The following is an 8809-nucleotide window of genomic DNA, read 5'->3' as shown; positions in this document are numbered from 1 at the left end:
GTTCAAATGGGGGTCCGTGGTCAAATCCATATTAATGTCAAACTCTATGGTATAAATGAGTCATCACCACAGGGAGCTTTAGATCTTACATTAGACTAGATGTCTGCATGGGTTGGTAGACGGGGAGATTCTTTGACCTTTGACCTGGTATACGGGGAGATTATTTGACCTTTGACCTGGTATATGGGAGTCTTTGACCTTTGACCTGGTAGACGGGGAGATTCTTTGACCTTTGACCTGGTATATGGGAGAGTCTTTGACCTTTGACCTGGTAGACGGGGAGAGTCTTTGACTTTCTGAAGCATCCTCTGAGTAACTGCTGGTGCTCAGTGTGGAGGCTGCAGCAGAGCTCAGTATGGAGGCTGCAGCAGAGCTCAGTGTGGAGGCTGCAGCAGAGCTCAGTGTGGAGGCTGCAGCAGAGCTCAGTGTGGAGGCTGCAGCAGAGCTCAGTGTGGAGGCTGCAGCAGAGCTCAGTTTGGAGGCTGCAGCAGAGCAGCCTCCAGTTAGTTGTTCTTTGAAGGACAGGGTTCTGTCGAGGGTCACAACGAGGTGGGTTGGATTAGAGGCAGCTTTAGCTTGAGTCCACTCAGATGGATGTTCAGTTCTCTGGCAGCTTTAGCATTGTGGAGATGGAATACGCTGGAAACTGTTTTTGTTTGGCTTGGTTTTAGGCGCCAGGTTTTGCAGAACTGGTCCAGTTTTGTAAAGGTCTTTGGTGAGCACCTGTTCCAGTCGGTCAAGGTCTGGTGGTTTGGAATGCCAGACAGATGTAATCTGCATAGATACATTTGCAGGAGTTGGTGGATGGTAGGTTGTTTTGTGTAGAGGTTGAACAGGGTTGGATCTCTAGAACTGAGCCCTGCTGGACTCCATTTATCTGTGTTCTCCGTGTGCCTGTGTTCTGACCTAGGTGAACTCTGAACCTCCGGTTGGTCGGCAGAGTTTGAATTATTGCCGTTGTCCAAGCAGGGAGCGTCCTTTGTGAGTTTCACTGTGAGGTCTTTGTAAGTTTCACTGTGAGGTCTTTGTGAGTTTCACTGTGAGGTCTTTGTGAGTTTCACTGTGAGGTCTTTGTGAGTTCCACTGTGAGGTCTTTGTGAGTTTCACTGTGAGGTATTTGTGAGTTTCACTGTGAGGTGTTTGTGAGTTTCACTGTGAGGTCTTTGTGAGTTTCCCTGTGAGGTCTTTGTGAGTTTCCCTGTGAGGTCTTTGTGAGTTTCACTGTGAGGTCTTTGTGAGTTTCCCTGTGAGGTCTTTGTGAGTTTCCCTGTGAGGTCTTTGTGAGTTTCACTGTGAGGTGTTTGTGCCAGACGGTATCAAAGGCAGCTGTGAGGTGGAGGAACACAGTCCCTGTCTTCATTCATCTACCATGCAGACATCTACACCCCCCCACTGCTCCACTTCCATCTAGACCAACCCTCCACCAGCTGACTTCACCGTCCAATCAGCTTGGACAAACGAATGGGAGTCCAAGGAGGTCCCAAACAAACAGTAATCGTTTTCCTCTAATGATTGTAACTGATTTATGAACGGCAGTAATACCCGATGTCCTCAGCCACTTTCATTAGTGTTCAATCTTTTTATAATATTTGTATATTTGTATATTTGATATTTCTATATATTGGGCAAATGTATTGACATTGTTAATAGATACTGATAGCTTTTATCTATCCAGTCTGTAATCACACCTTGGGTGTGACTGTGAGGTGATGATTGGTGATGGTGTGCACCTGCACAACATCACCACTCCTTCAAAAGAGACTTGACTCCCACAACTCCTCACACTGAAGAAGGCTGTTAGCCCAAACGTTTGTCCCGATGAAATAGAGAAATAAACCTGCTTGAATTTATTTCTTGGTGTGTGCGACCTCTCTACTTTTTATGATGTTGATTTAAGCCGGTGACGCACCATAAGTCAGAGCGCGGTACAAGAAAGTTGACTAAAACAAATGCTTGCAATGATTTCAATGTGTTTGTAAAGGTGTCTAGTAACAAACAAACATGTACAACAAATGTTTGCAATGATTTCAGAATCATGAGAAATGGTTGACTAAAGGCCTGGTCAATGAGGAGGAGGGCCATTTACATGTAAAATGGCCTCGTTATGTTTATTTTATTTTATTTTCGTTTTGTTTTCTTTTTTTGTTCGAATAATGTACAAATATGTATGAACAGGAAGGACTGTCAGTTGTATTCAATGTACTTTGTGAAATGTGTCATAATCCCATATGGGATGGGCCAAAGTGGCATGACACGAAAATAAATATTTCATTCATTCATTCATTCATTCATTCATTCATTCATTTGATATTCTCATTCTTCACATGTTATTGTATGATCATGTGTAGAAGTCATAATTGTTTAATAAATTTATTGTTGATAGGGATGCACGATTAATCGGTAGCATAAATCGGAATCGGCCATAAAAATGCCATATTGGTATCGGAACAGTCTCAAAATAATACAGATTATTTAATCGGTTTTAAATGAAAAATGTAAAAAACCATCAATGAGTTCAATATAAATCCAAAGTGTCTAGTACCTCTAGTCTAGAACAAAAGCCACATCAAATATGATGTCAAATCTTAAGTAAAAAATAAACTTTACATTTTTCTACATTTAATTTGTGTACTTATCTCATTCAGTCATTCAGTTGTGAAAACAGACACTTGGAAAAGAGTATCTAGGCTATTTATTGATTGCTTTAATACTTTATTAACAGGCTTTGGGCCAAGCACCTATAGGGCCTATAGGCTTGTTTCCATTGTGGTCCTCTGTATGATATCGGAATCGGTCACAATCGGTATCGGCAGATATGACTCTGCAAATAATCGGATATCGGTCATAATTTCATAATTGTGCACCGCTATTTGTTGACAGTCTGTCGTTGTTCCTGTGTATTAATATTCATAGTGTGACAACATGTCCACAATAAGAACTACGTTGGATCCAATCGGAACACACGTTATTATTTCATGTATAAACAAACATTTTTTTTACAGCTAAACATTTCTCTCAAGAATGTTTCTGAAAACATTTGAAGCGAGAAACAGACACTGAACGCACTGACCGGATATTGATTCTATTTCTCCAACACTTCCCGTTGATTTCTGAGGCGCGTTGCACTGGACTCACCTGGCATAAACTAATGGAATTCTTTCATTCCTGTAAGCAATGAAATCCACCTTCATTTAGTTTTTACTCATGGGTCAATTCCCATTAATTACCCTAACATCTAACATCAGTTATTATGGTGGGACTTGGAGAGACAAATATTTTCTGAGGTGGTACTTCAGTATAAAAAGGTTGGGAACCAATGGCCTAATGGACTACTTTCATTACCGTAAGCAATGAAATACTTTGTTTCATTTGTACTTTTGGATCATTCTGGTAATTTATTGTGTACGTAAATAGCCATATATTGGGTCGCCAACTGAATAAGGAATAAGGAATCGTCCCTTGTTTGGAAACAACAATAAGACACACTTTGTTATTTGTAAACTAAAATACATGTCCGTTATTGAACTGATAGGAGACACACTTTGTTCCTTATTTGTAAACTAAAAGACATGTCCATTATTTAACCAATTGATGGAATCAATCAATGACACATCCTTCAAAATCAGTTCAAACAGCTCATATAAACATAGAATACAGCTTGTTAAAATACATTCATATAAACATATAGTAGAATACAGTGTGTTAAAATTAATTCATATACACACTATAATACAGATTGTTATTTATCCTCTTAAACCCTCTAGACTTACTAAACTGGACCTGAGTTGTCTCTGTACTTATTTTCTGTCTACACCAAATGTTGCCAAACATAGTCGTCCTACAGCTTGTAGATCTGCTATTTTTGGCTGAAGGTTCCCCCCAGAATAGAGGGTATGCGAATGACATCATCATCATACCCAGAAGTTATGCGGGAACGCCTACTGAGTGGCTTGTAGATCTGCTATTTTCATTTCCTTCTTTCTTCTCAAACGTTATCTTGTGTTCGTTTTAGCCTAAGCGTCTTAAACTTCCTACATTTATGTATTGTAATGCATGAAATTATGTTTTTGGAATATGTTGGAACTTGGAATACATGTAGACTCATTATTTTAATACCTTATTATTATTATTTTAGACCTTATTATAATATAACCTTACAGGTCTGTAACTCTGAGTGTAACACAATACACATGGAACCAAATGGACCCTTACACAAAACTGTAACTGAACTATGACCTTCTGGAATGAAACCATTACAAATAATCAATGGATTCTATTGGTCCTTAAAGTCCTCAAAGTTATTTCAACAGCTTCACTGAGTGGCTGTAATCTGAATCCATGTGGAACTGTTTGAAGAGCGGATGACATGTTTTAAATCTGTGTTTAGTAACGAAGAGTCCTTGTGCACTCCTACAAGGACAGGTGCGTCGGAGCCGGCAACCAAATGCGAATCATGTGAAGAAAAGGGTCCCGCACACTGTCTTTCACTTATAGAGCAGTAGTTTTATTAGATGACAACGTTTCGGTCTAAACGACCTTCATCAGGTATCTGGTTTACAACAAGAAACCGGTAAAGGCTATATAGAGGAACTCAGAGAGGCGAGGACCAATCAAAGGCAAACGCCAATCCGTTACCATGGAGAGGGAACAACCCATAAAGCCCTACAGGTAGGCAAAGGCATAGTATCTTATAAATCCATAGTAAAAAATATGACACATAAATACATTTACAGCAGTCAATAACAGAATATAGAAAATACATTGAAAAAAATGTTAATTATAATTTAAATAAGTATGTAAATATAAAGGGACTGGGGCACAGTAAGAACAATTCACAGTTCATTACAGACACTACTGGTTGTCTCCACCAGGCCGAAGGCATGGGGAGAGGGTATGTTTTGCACTCCGTCCGTCCGTGTGTCCTTCCGTCCGTCCGTCCGTCCTTCCGTCCGTCCGTTATCAGCTAATCTCCGGCACCGTTGGCCCGATCTATGCCAAACTGTGCACACACACTCCCTGGATGCCAACGACGAACCTCTGCCCCACATATTCCTCAACGGCCTGTTATAGCGCCACCATGAGGCCGATTTAGGCAAAACACATTTCTGTAGATAACTCGTACACATTTTATCCATACATCACACAATTCGGTATACAATATCTCCATAGTCATGTGATCAACACGGATCTGCACCATTTCCCATCTTCCATCCTGATTGGCTAAGATTTGCTTCCAAAGCTCACATGATTGGTCCGTTTCGAACAAAATGCCACAAATCACAAACCATTCCATTTCCCGCCGTTATGGAAAAAAGTCCTTTTGGTAAAAAGGTCCACCTGGCATGTGCAGGTCCCTTTTGCGGGCTTCCCATGTTAAACCAACCCGGCTCTCCGCTCGTGCCTTGCCAGCCAACAGCATCACCCTCTTCCAGGGCCCCTAAAAATATGGGGCCGGTCCTTAAAAAAACTACATTTTTTTCCCTACAGGACGCACCCAGCCTTGGGGCCTTGGGGCCAACGGGGCCCGCTCTGTGAATTTTTGAAAAATGGACCAAAACCCGTCCGCCACCAGGTGGACTCTTGAGCCATTTGGAGTGTCTGTCCCCATGGGAGGACATCGTGTCCACTTCCATAGAGGGACAAGGGGAAGTCCACTTCCACTTCTAAAGGCAATGCTAAAGAGACTCTCAGTGTTAAACCTCAATCCTGCCACTAGGAGCAGTCTTGAGCCCCTTCCTGCCAAGCGTGTCCCCTTGGAGTGTCCTCTTGGGAGGACAACATGTCCACTTCCATATGTTTTTCAATACATTTTTAAAATGTGCTTTAGACAGTCCCTTCGGCATAGCCTATGCCATGAAATCACTGCCTCAAAAATCCCTTCATTTACATGCGAGATGGACACGACATTTGCACGCCTGCCAAGACACCTAGAGCCGTGAAACCACCGCAGAGAGGCCCTACATCGAGTGCCGATCAACATATGTCAAAATCATAACCTCAGCAACTGAGTTTGCCGCAAATGATCAACTTTTGGTCAAAGGGTTGTTAGGGGTGTAGCCTCTAGGACCATCCTGAGGCCCCAAAGTGAAGCACTTTTTTCCCACAGTATGTACGAAGGCCAGCTTCTAGATTCTGATTGTTGGGCATGAGGAGTATCGTTGCTGAAAATCTGGGGTCCTCAGGTGGTCTTACGGTCGATCCGCAGCCAAAAAGGGTTTGAGGCCGAGATATGGGATGGATCAAGGCATGCCCGAATGGACATGGTCGTTGCTCTTTTGCTCCTATTTCTATTCTGGACAACCCAAAGCTGCGCTATTTCATGTGTGCTATCTAGGGCTATCAAATAATGCGTTGTAACAAGGTGTAGTCATTATCTATCACGGTTTTGGAGATAGGGCAATTTGAATGTTCACCATCCTAAAATAAAAACATGCCAAGGTGACATTTGCTGCTGCAACTCACACCAAAACCCATTTTTTCATCCAAAGACTGGTCTCTGGGGCTAGAACTAGACATATTCTGAAAGAGCATTGAAAGGTGAGTAAACTGACCACTGTTTGGTGGTCATAGCCCCTACAGAACTTTAAAAAAGCCCTCAAGACGTGCTGCTTTGTGCAAAATACTGATGTTACATAACTTGTATTGGGACATGCCCAAGGGGACGTGCTGACATCCCATGGAGACAGTCCCTTCGGCATAGCCTATGCCATGAAATCACTGCCTCAAAAATCCCTTCATTTACATGCGAGATGGACACGACATTTGCACGCCTTCCAAGACACCTAGAGCCGTGAAACCACCGCAGGGATGCCCTACATCGAGTGCCGATCAACATATGTCAAAATCATAACCTCAGCAACTGTAGAAAAAAAGTTTGCCGCAAATGATCAACCTTAGGTCAAAAGGTTGTTAGGGGTGTAGCCTCTAGGACCATCCTGAGGCCCGAAAGTGAAGCACTTTTTTCCCACAGTATGTACGTAGGCCAGCTTCTAGATTCTGATTGTTGGGCATGAGGAGTATCGTTGCTGAAAATCTGGGGTCCTCAGGTGGTCTTACGGTCGATCCGCAGCCAAAAAGGGTTTGAGGCCGAGATATGCATGCCCGAATGGACATGGTCGTTGCTCTTTTGCTCCTATTTCTATTCTGGACAACCCAAAGCTGCGCTATTTCATGTGTGCTATCTAGGGCTATCAAATAATACGTGGTAACAAGGTGTAGTCGTCATCTATCACGGTTTTGGAGATAAGGCAATTTGAATGTTCAACATCCTAAAATAAAAAGTTGCTGCTGCAACTCACACTAAAACCCATTTTTTTCATCCAAAGACTGGTCTCTGGGGCTAGAACTAGACATATTCAGAAGAGCATTGAAAGGTGAGTAAACTGACCACTGTTTGGTGGTCATAGCCCCTACAGAACTTAAAAAAAGCCCTCAAGATGTGCTGCTTGTGTTCAAAATACTGATGTTACATAACATGTATGGAGGCATGCCCAAGAGGACACATCCACATCCCAAAGGGACAGTCCAGTCGGCATGTCAGAAAACCAGGCCAATGCAAAGAGTACAATGACCCCTTGACCTCAATGTGCACAAAACAAAATGAAGGCCACAGTTTGGTTTTCACTATCACTATTGACCTGAAACTCAAACCAGGTGAGGCCTGTGACCTCCCGAGTCTGGTGTCGTTCAGCGCTCGTCATTATGTGGCCCCTGATGCCATGTACATTTAAAAATGTGCTAAAGTTCACCTGTATTTAGATTCCCTGTAAAGTATCGTTCCATTTGATGCGGTTTTGGCTGAGAAACGCTTCTTCGACTCACACAAGAACCCATTTGTCATCCAAAGACTGGTCTCTGGGGCTAGAACTAGACATATTCTGAAAGAGCATTGAAAGGTGAGTAAACTGACCACTGTTTGGTGGTCATAGCCCCTACAGAACTTTAAAAAAGCCCTCAAGACGTGCTTCTTTGTGCAAAATACTGATGTTACATAACTTGTATTGGGACATGCCCAAGGGGACGTGCTGACATCCCATGGAGACAGTCCCTTCGGCATAGCCTATGCCATGAAATCACTGCCTCAAAAATCCCTTCATTTACATGCGAGATGGACACGACATTTGCACGCCTCCCAAGACACCTAGAGCCGTGAAACCACCGCAGGGATGCCCTACATCGAGTGCCGATCAACATATGTCAAAATCATAACCTCAGCAAATGTAGAAAAAAAGTTTGCCGCAAATGGTCAACCTTTGTTCAAAAGGTTGTTAGGGGTGTAGCCTCTAGGACCATCCTGAGGCCCCAAAGTGAAGCACTTTTTTCCCACAGTATGTACGAAGGCCAGCTTCTAGATTCTGATTGTTGGGCATGAGGAGTATCGTTGCTGAAAATCTGGGGTCCTCAGGTGGTCTTACGGTCGATCCGCAGCCCAAAAGGGTTTGAGGCCGAGATATGGGATGGATCAAGGCATGCCCGAATGGACATGGTCGTTGCTCTTTTGCTCCTATTTCTATTCTGGACCACCCAAAGCTGCGCTATTTCATGTGTGCTATCTAGGGCTATCAAATAATGCGTTGTAACAAGGTGTAGTCATTATCTATCACGGTTTTGGAGATAGGGCAATTTGAATGTTCAACAGCCTAAAATAAAAACATGCCAAGGTGACATTTGCTGCTGCAACTCACACTAAAACCCATTTTTTCATCCAAAGACTGGTCTCTGGGGCTAGAACTAGACATATTCTGAAAGAGCATTGAAAGGTGAGTAAACTGACCACTGTTTGGTGGTCATAGCCCCTACAGAACTTTAA

Source organism: Electrona antarctica (genome assembly GCF_951216825.1).
Source record: "Electrona antarctica genome assembly, chromosome: 15".
NCBI lineage: Eukaryota > Metazoa > Chordata > Actinopteri > Myctophiformes > Myctophidae > Electrona > Electrona antarctica.
Note: the sequence above shows the minus strand (reverse complement) of the source record.